We start from the raw sequence: 10,043 nt of genomic DNA, 5'->3' as shown, positions 1-10,043 counted from the left end.
GGGTGGTTAAAGGGGGGTTGGAGAGAAAAAGTTATATTTTCATGTATTGTCATCGGAAATGAAGTAGTGTGCAAAATTTCAGCGTTTTTGCTTCACAGGAGGTGAGTCAAATTTGAGTTACAAGATTTGTACCAGACAAACAAACAGACAAACAGACAGGTTGGTGAGTTGATATAAAGGCTGGAAAAAGGACAGATTGGCGCCCATGCGATGCCACTCCACGAGACGTCACAGGAACCTAGTTTCTATACGAGTAGATAGGAGTTTTACATCGTCTGATATTACCAATGCATGCATGAGGCACAGAGCTCAGGGAAACATCTCCTAATAATCACACATTAAAAATACCTAAGGTCGGAAAGTTTCCTTCGTTTGATAGGGGAATAATAATCCTCATTTAAGCCAAGCGCTACCAGCTAGCAGGGTACTCTGCTACCTGCTAGCATCCTGCGTCGTATCAGCGCTCATAGCCTCGCCTCAAGGTCACCTCACAGGGCGGCAGAATGACGCCACGCGGCGTTTTCCCAGCATTCATACTTAGCCGTCGTGTTTTAGCGCGCTTGAAAATTTTCACTTTTCATTTAATCATGAAAAATAGATATCATCTTTTAAATATCTAAAAGTGTGAAATTCTTACTACAGGAGTAATAATGTTTCGATTTAGGCAATAAAATAGAATAGGAAACCACCCTATTATGTACTGTACATTAGGGCGGATCGGAAAAATCGATTTTTTTCAAATCCATCTGGCCCAATGAAAAAAAGTTGTGGGACCGATCAAAAATAAGGCCTGAAAAAATTGAGACCTCTAGGTGAACCCCTGACCCTCGCTCAAATGCAATTTAGGGGGGGAAGGTCGAAATTCGAAAAATATAGTATTTTATGGTCATTTCCTATAGATTTTGCCGAGTTACTGCTCTTATAGGATAAAAATTTCGTGCATTTTGACGTATCTGCCACCGTTTAGCCACAAAATGCCTAATTTGAGTCCGCGCCCGCGAAGAAAATATTCCAACGCCCACGCAGCGTCGCGGATTCAAGAGCCGCAGGCCGATCCCCTCCCCTCCCCGCTCGCTTCTACCCCTCCCACGCCTCCAATACAGCAAAATACATCCCACGTATGCTGCTAGGAGGTCATTTATCTTTGAAAATATAAATCGGAAGATGGTAGAAGGTAATAAAGGAAGCTTAGTGAGACTACTTGCCCCTTATTAGCCTACGGTCCATGAAAAGGCCTCTCGGGTGGCTATAAAGGTGTGCGAACTATGGTGACGCTTCCCTTCCATTATGTGTGTGACTAAATGGATTTAGTGGTACAACAGGAAGTACTAAAACTTACGGAAAATGCGAACAGGCCAAAAGTAGGGTTATTGCTTAAGTACAAACCTGAAGCACTTTTGAAAGAACATTTGAAATTATGCGATATTTTTGCGTGTAAGTGCAAGAAGGAGCATAATGTTCCCCCCAATGAAGAAGTATGTTTAGAGACCAGCGGACGAAACTAAAGATGATGGCTGCTGGATTGAGTCCTAAAGAAACTCTACAACTTAGGAAAAAAAAGAGAATCGTCGGAGAGCGTTGAGTCGACATCGTCAATTCTTGTATGGGAAAACAGTATAAAACATTTTCTTCATCAATTCATCCGAAGAAAATTAAACTGAAGAGAAATTACCCGATTTTTATCTCTACGTTCCTCATCAAATAAAAATTCAGGACTAAACTCAAACTGGAACTTCTGCGTGGAAAATGCGTCTGCCAAATGTGATAGAGGTATATGCAAGAACCAAGAAACGGCAATGATCGTCCCCGCAACTTTAGTTGACGCAAAAATCATAACTTCGTAAGAAACATCCAAGGTAGTTTGCAAGAATTACTTACGTAGACAGAAAAAGATGCTTATTATTGTGAATACGAAAAGAGAGGTATCAAAGGGTGTCATCAAAGGGCTACATTTTTATGGAGTGAAAGACTATACTTTTGTTTGATGAAAAAAGGCAAGAGTACTTATCAATCCAAGTTTAGAGGGGAATATGTGATGTTAGTTGAAGAAACAGGGTCCCACTTTTGGGTTTGCCTCCCCCGTCGGAGGATTAGCAAAAGTTATAAAATCTGCGATCCTCGATTCCTTTCCGAGTGAAAATTAGATACACAAAAATAAAAAGGATTTGAATGCGATGGTGAATACCGCCCAAAAAGGAGGCATCATCCCTATGCTACAAGCATAATTCCAACATCCCTTGCTATGTGAGTAAACTCTTCTCGGGATTCCCACCGGGTTAATTTTTTCATAATGGCAAACGTTTCAAGCTCCGACTCGGGGCTCATCATCAGGGATAAATTTCGTTGAATCCCGAGAAGAGTTTACCCACATCATTCGCCGGGAAAGCATCAAATCATATTTCATCCCTTACAGAGGTCTATTTGCTAATTGCACTAAGTTGACTTAGATATGCGGCATAAACATTGGGAGGGCAATCTTAGGACCGAATTTTGCGTTGTTGCAAGTGTGCGTTTGGCGGCCGATCCGAGATTTTTTAAAGAGCTGGATTTTAATATCAACTTAAAGGACTACTCGCTGATGACATATTGGAGAGAGACCACAGTACCTCCGGCTACATCTGACCTTAGTGCTGTGGATTTTCAAAAATCTATTGATGAACTTTCAAATTTGAAGTTAAATATTTCTTTTTATTATAGATACGGACGACAGATTCGTGAAGAAATTCACCAAAACTTTGTTGACAACATCGAAAGACGAGGAATGACACTGACATAAGAAATACAGATTGGAAAGCAGGTAATTGAAAAATTCTCTCGTGATTGTTCCTCCAAAGCCGATACTGAAACATTAAATATTTAGACTAACGAAGTAAGACGCACTTGGTGTGAATTTTGGTGCATTTGGCGCGTGGGAGAAGCTTGCGGGGAGGGGACGCGAGCGGCTTTCGCCCAAAATCCATTTAATCACATTTGTCGGACAAAGCCGAAGTTGGAGCGCATTTCCGAAGTAGGCACACCTTCATAGCTACTCGAGAGGCCTTTTTATGGACCGTAGGCTCCTTTCCTGCGTTCTCGGATCTAAAAATATTTCATCACTTCTCTAAAAGTTGGTAACATCGATTTGTTTAACCCCGACGAGGCGCCTAATAAGGGACAAGTAGTCTCACTAAGCTTCCTTTATTACCTTCTACCATCTTCCGATTTATATTTTCAAAGATAAATGACCTCCTAGCAGCATACGCGGGATGTATTTTGCTGTATTGGAGGCGTGGGAGGGGTAGAAGCGAGCGGGGAGGGGAGGGGATCGGCCTGCGGCTCTAGAATCCGCGACGCTGCGTGGGCGTTGGAATATTTTCTTCGCGGGCGCGGACTCAAATTAGACATTTTGTGGCTAAACGGTGGCAGATACGTCAAAATGCACGAAATTTTTGTCCTATAAGGGCAGTAACTCGGCAAAATCTATAGGAAATGACCATAAAATACTATATTTTTCGAATTTCGACCTTCCCCCCCTAAATTGCATTTGAGCGAGGGTCAGGGGTTCACCTAGAGGTCTCAATTTTTTCAGGCCTTATTTTTGATCGGTCCCACAACTTTTTTTCATTGGGCCAGATGGATTTGAAAAAAATCGATTTTTCCGATCCGCCCTACTGTACATGTTCAGCTGTGCATCCTAGGGGGTATGCATTTTAAAATGTTTTCGTGTCCTTGGTGGTTGCATCAGCCCCTTCTCTTGAGATGGGATACAAAAGTGAAGAGGATGGATGTTGTAAATATATGTACAGGAGGGGGAACCACTGGTTACGTGCGTGGAGCAAAGTGTGGCTGGAATGGGGGTGCTATATGTAGGATTAGCATGCATTATTGTTTATTATTTATTATTATTATTATTATTACATGCATTGAATGAAATTATGTAATATCGGCAATAAATGCTTCACCTTTATTTTTTCTTATTCCATATTCAATGAGATTTCGGTGACATTCGGGTATACAAGGATAGGCAAATTTTTTTTAAAATAATTAGTTAGTGAGAGGTGCCTAAATACCAACACCTATAATTTGTTAAACGATTTTGCGAAAATTGTCTAATTTATGGTAATCGGGGTAAGTTATGACCCACAAAAGGTTCGTCAGTTTTTGCGTATATTTCACCTATTATACTTTGCAGTCCCCCTGCAGCCTGGCGTCAAGAGTGTCGCTAAGCGATGCGTCCCCCATTCCCTCCCTTCCTCTCCCACGGTTGCCCGCCATGTTCACATGCTTCAGTGACTCTCTCCCTCTCTCTCAAATTCAGATTTTGAACTCATTTCGTGGACCAAATCATGTCGTCACGTATGGTGATCAATCTTAACTTTATTGTGGAAAATCGTTACAAATTCGTTAACCTACTGAGAAAATTACTCAACAAAGCCAGGTTTCAGTTATACTAGCTCTTTCCTCGTACCCTCATTTATCACTTTTCGAAATTGGGAAACAATCTGCAGCAAATATTGCTTTTGTTCTTCGTCGTTAGTAAGACTGCTATAATGAATTCCGGGATTAGCCGGGTCATTACGCAGGTACCCTGATTACCCTTATTTTAGTAGTTTTCGCGAAATCGTATGACAAATTAATGGTGTTGGTATTTGGGTGGCTCTCGCTAACTAATTATTAACCCCTCAACGCCGTCATGCGTACCCAGTACGCTTCCTGACCTACTGTATATAATTTTTTTTCTCCGCCAGATATTGTATTTTAGATTAAAACAAATTGCTCTCTCTTTTGAAGAAATGCTTTCCCTCTCCAATAAAATATTCATAACGACTTTATGCCTTCAGGATTTTTTAAAATGATTCGATGAAATTCCGTTTTAAACCAACACATTGACGACTTCGGTCGAAAAACTCGACGCCTATATTTATTCAAATCGCTGGAAAAATTATTACATAGTAGCGCACTACATTATGCAAGTTTACAAAAATTTTTAACGATACTGATCGTATATTATTAAAGATATAAATTATTGAATGGTAGTATGCCAATAAGGTGAAGTCATCTTAATCTCATCCGGCCGCTGGGATGGGATTTAAATAAATGCCCGCCGCGCTTGAGGGGTTAAAACTTTTTTGATTTTTTTGTCTATTCTTTTATACCCGAGGGTCACCGAAATCCGATTGGCGATTTTGAAATTTAAAAAAATGTTTTTTTTTTGGGACAGCATAATTCCGGGGGTCGACGGAAAAATATCTTCCCCGCTCATGTCCTGCCGATGATGAACCGGCGATGATCTGTGCTGGAGGGGCCTCGAAGTGCACCGCCGTCAGCAGGCTCATCGTTACCTGGGTTCCTTCTGCCATACTTGAAATTATTGTGCATTACTTTTGAACTAGTTCCCGTTGTGCTTGAGGCAGGCCCCATTATGTCTTCGTTCATGTTTTTAATCTGCACTTCTATTTCTCTGGAAGATATTGCAGGAAGATATGCAGTTAATGTAGGCTGCATTTTTCGGTTTTCACCGCGTCGTGGTTGCGTTGGGGACAACAGTTTCTCCTGCATTCCAGCAGGCGTCTTCAGGTCTAAGACGCCTGCTGGAATGCCTGGAGGCTTTACTTTTGAAGTTACTGTTCTTTTTTGTTGTATGAATTAAGGTGAGACATTATTTTTGGAAAGTGTTTTAGTTGCATAAAAGTTACACTGTTTCATGTAGTTTTACTCCAAGCTGTTTTTCTTTCATTGAATTCTCAACGTTTTCCCTAGGTTAAAATGCAAGCATAATGCCTTCAACCTGAAGACGCCTGCTGGAATGCAGGAGAAACTGTTGTCCCCAACGCAACAACGACGCGGTGAAAACCGAAAAATGCAGCCTGCATTACCAGCGCACCGCGGAAGCCTTCGCACCAGATATGCAGTTGGCCGTATCTGTATTTTGGAGGATTTGTTCAATTGAAAATGTCATTCGTACCACTGCTTTCGTTCATGTGCTATAAAATTAGTTAATTTATGCTAAATTTCGTGCTACCGCAGTTCATTCAGTTGCAGCAGTACGTAATGTTTTTAATTTTGAAGTTACTCTTCTATTTTTGTTGTATGAATTAAGGTTAGACATTATTTTTGGAAAGTGTTTTAGTTGCGTAAAAGTTTAACTGTTTCATGTAGTTTTACTCCAAGCTGTTTTTCTTTAATTGTATTGTCCATGTTTTCCCTGTGTAAAAGTTCAAGCATATGCTGTCAGCCATATATCTGTTTGTTTCTTTCTTTCGAACTTTACCTCATGTGGGTGGCTATGCCTCAGTATCCTCAAATGGATTTATCGCCCAGTCTGGAATTTCCAACAAAAGGAGATCATCAAATCTTTGCGTCATATCTTTATGTAAGGTAGCTAAATAGTCGCAAAAGACGCTCAAATCATCATCACATAAACCAGCTTGCTCTTCTAGCTCAAGCAGGGAAGGAAATTGATAAAGCCCGCGACAATCTATGCTTCGTTTCCCATGTGCAAGAAAGGCTTGGAAATATTCTTTAACCGTTCTTCCTTTAAAATGTATGAAAACGCATGGTTTAAATTACTTCCACGGAAACAAAGTAAACTTTAGAAACAAAGCCTGAAAACCAAGACAACACAAAGGTTACGGAACCTTAGCATTTGTCACATTGTCGGGACCCTCCGGCGCCCCCCTGCCGCCCCTTTGGCACTTTTAGCCCCCATAGACTACAGCAATGCCCCCCAGGGGACGGTAGCGCCCACTTTGGGACCACTGGTGTAGAGTAATAGGGAGGTTTCCTATAATTTTATTGCCTTAATCGAAATATTATTACTCCTAGAGTACGTATTTCACGCTTTTAGTTTTTCAAATGACGATGTCTATGTTTTGCGATTAAATAAAAAGTGAACGTTTTCAAGCAGGTGAAAACGCAATGGCTAAGTATGAATGCTGGGAAAAGCCTGTGTGACGCCATTCTAGTTCCTGCTGCCACAGTGTGAGGCCACCTTGGTGCGAGGCCATGAGCACCGCTACGATGCAGACTGCTATCAGGTAGCGCTTGGCTTATATAAGGATTGTTAATACCCTATCAAACGAAGGAAACTTTCCGACCTTAGGCAGTTTTATTAGGTGATTATTAAGAGATGTTTCCCTGAGCTCTGTGCCTCATGCATGCATTGGTAATCTCAGACGATGTAAAACTTCTGACTACTCGTATAGTAACTAGATCCCTGTTACGTTACGTGGAGTGGCATCGCATGGGCGCCAATCTGGCCTTTTTCAAATGAGGATAAAATTGACCCTTGCCATTCGTCTAAACTGGGATTTCTAAAAACCAAATAATTTGTATATTGTGAGTACACTAATGTTGGGTAAGGATTCGCAATCAATGCATTTCGTTTTCTTTAATGAAGGTAACTACCCTAATAGGGATCTGCTAGTACTAAAAAATTTTCAGTCGAGTCGAGTACATAGTTGGTTTTCGTCTCAAGTGTTTTGAGTAGCATTGCTAGAGTCAAATTGAGTTCAGTAATTTCTGTTACAGAGCTGTTGAGGCCAGTAACCCAGTGGTTAACAAATATGTATATAATCTTCATTAGTATTCTGCAAATGCCTTTACTTAGGGCTTTTCCAAGCCTTTTGGATACACATATTAATTTAATTTTCGACATGTTACTTGGAACTCATTTAAATTGTGCTTTAACTGTTTAAGATAAATTTATTTCCATTCATCTCCTAATGCTGACACAATAGGGTAGTTTCCTTCATAACATAACAAGATGATTTTGAAATTTAAAAAAATGCTTTTTTTGCACAGCCTAATGCCGGGGGTCGATGGAAAAATATCTTCCCCGCTCATGTGCCCCACAGAGTGACAGGAGTATTCTGACGATCCCGCAGCGAAAGGGTTGAGCAACTGGCGATGATCTGTGCTGGAGGGGCCTCGAAGTGCACCGCCGTCAGCAGGCTCATTGTTACATGGGTTCCTTCTGCCATACTGAAAATTATTGTGCATCACTTTTGAACTAGTTCCCGTTGTGCTTGAGGCAGGCCCCATTATGTCTTCATTCATGTTTTTAATCTGTACTTCAAATTCTCTGGAAGATATGCAGTTAATGTAGGCTGCAATTTTCGGTTTTCAACGCGTCGTGGTGCGTTGGGGACAACAGTTTCTCCTGCATTCCAGCAGGCATCTTCAGGTCGAAGACGCCTGCTGGAATGCTTGGAGGCTTTACTTTTGAAGTTACTGTTCTTTTTTGTTGTATGAATTAAGGTGAGACATTATTTTTGGAAAGTGTTTTAGTTGCATAAAAGTTACACTGTTTCATGTAGTTTTACTCCAAGCTGTTTTTCTTTCATTGAATTCTCAACGTTTTCCCTAGGTTAAAATGCAAGCATAATGCCTTCAACCTGAAGACGCACAGTGGGCTGAAATCGAAAAAAGCTGGCCAAAAATCATATCTTCCATATTTTTATAATTAGCTCGACGAAATTTTTCCTACTATTCATATTTGGGTTATATAACATGAATATAAAGACTTTTTGCCGAAAAATTGATCCTGGGAAATTTTTTAAACAAATTCGCGGAGAGGAAAAAAAAGCAAGAATCGACTATTTGGACGGCCTCAGTTAAGAGGGAACTTTTAATTGAAATTAATTGTTAGGAATAAAAAAGTAAGTAGTTTACCATGAAATTTAATAATTTAAATAACAATGTTCATACAAAATACATAAATTATTTTTTTAAACATTATTAATGATTTAGTCAACTAATTTTGCGTTAACACTTTGAAAGGACACACATAAGAAATCACCTAGCAAAAAATTTATACCATAAACCAAAATGCCACATAAAATTATTTATGAACCATAATATATTAACATAAATATATAAAACATAAGAAAACATTAGGGATAAATTTACCAGCCCACTACCAGTTTTCATCGGATTCCCAGCCGTCACTGTCCTCATCAGAAGTTGGCTCCTCTAATACAAGTAAGTTTCGTATATCGATTGAAACATTTCTTTTAGCATATGTACCTACATACATAACTATTGGATATTAGATAATCCGAAGTAAGGAGGAGCCTTTGGAAAAGATCTCCCATTTCTTCTAAGCGCAAAATTTTTCGTGTGTGGTGCGCTCCGAATCTTTTGATATCTTTGTGGACAGATTCCAAAGCCCTCCTAAGAAAATTGGCCAATTGGAAGCACTGCTACCTTGGCAAGTGATGCTGCATGAAACTGCACTTTGTGCACCGTGGGAGGCATGTAGTATCACGGATACATATCCACAAAAAGGGATGCAGTTTCTGAGCAGTACTCGCTGAAATTGGCGTAATCTATCTCAAGTCCAGATGTCAGAGCTTTTAAAATAAAGGCAAACCTTGAGATGAGTTCCTCGCTAATGCCTATTTAAAAAGGAAAAAAAGTCCTCACCAAATCCTTCTTCCAAAACTTTTTAAATATTCATAACAAATTTTGGAATTAATAAATAAAAATCTATATAATATGATTTTTTTATGGTAAACATACCGGTAATTTCTGATGTTAGCTTAGGTTCAGAAAATACGTCGGGCTGTGTTCCCATCATTAGTCGTGCCTTGACCATGCTTTGACAAGGAGTCTCAAGAAGAGATTCATGCATATCTGTTGGGAGCGGTATATCCTTCTCTAAACAACATCGAAATTTTACTACAAACCTGACACTGGTTCTCTTGCATTCTTTCCATATCTGGATATACCCATTGAAAACGTATTTATCCATGACATTCTTCAACATTTCCTTTGTCTTCTCGTCTTTCCCCAATTTTAACTTATCTGAAAGATATTGAAGGGCAATTCACGTTTTGAAGACAGCGAATTTCCACTTTCATTAACAATAACGTCATGTATTTCTTTGCAGGTTACTTTCATGCGCTCCATTTTCTCTCATCCGAAATATTAACAATCTAAATCACCGCGTAAGGAATGCGAAATTAGAACATATTTCCCTTAACAATACACACGATCACAGAGATATTTTACTTGGAAAACGTACCTTTTTATCGTTCCGAGTTATCCTTCACTAGTGGTAC

The sequence above is a fragment of the Ischnura elegans genome, chromosome X (genome assembly GCF_921293095.1).
Source record: "Ischnura elegans chromosome X, ioIscEleg1.1, whole genome shotgun sequence".
NCBI lineage: Eukaryota > Metazoa > Arthropoda > Insecta > Odonata > Coenagrionidae > Ischnura > Ischnura elegans.
This window is presented reverse-complemented; position numbering follows the sequence as displayed.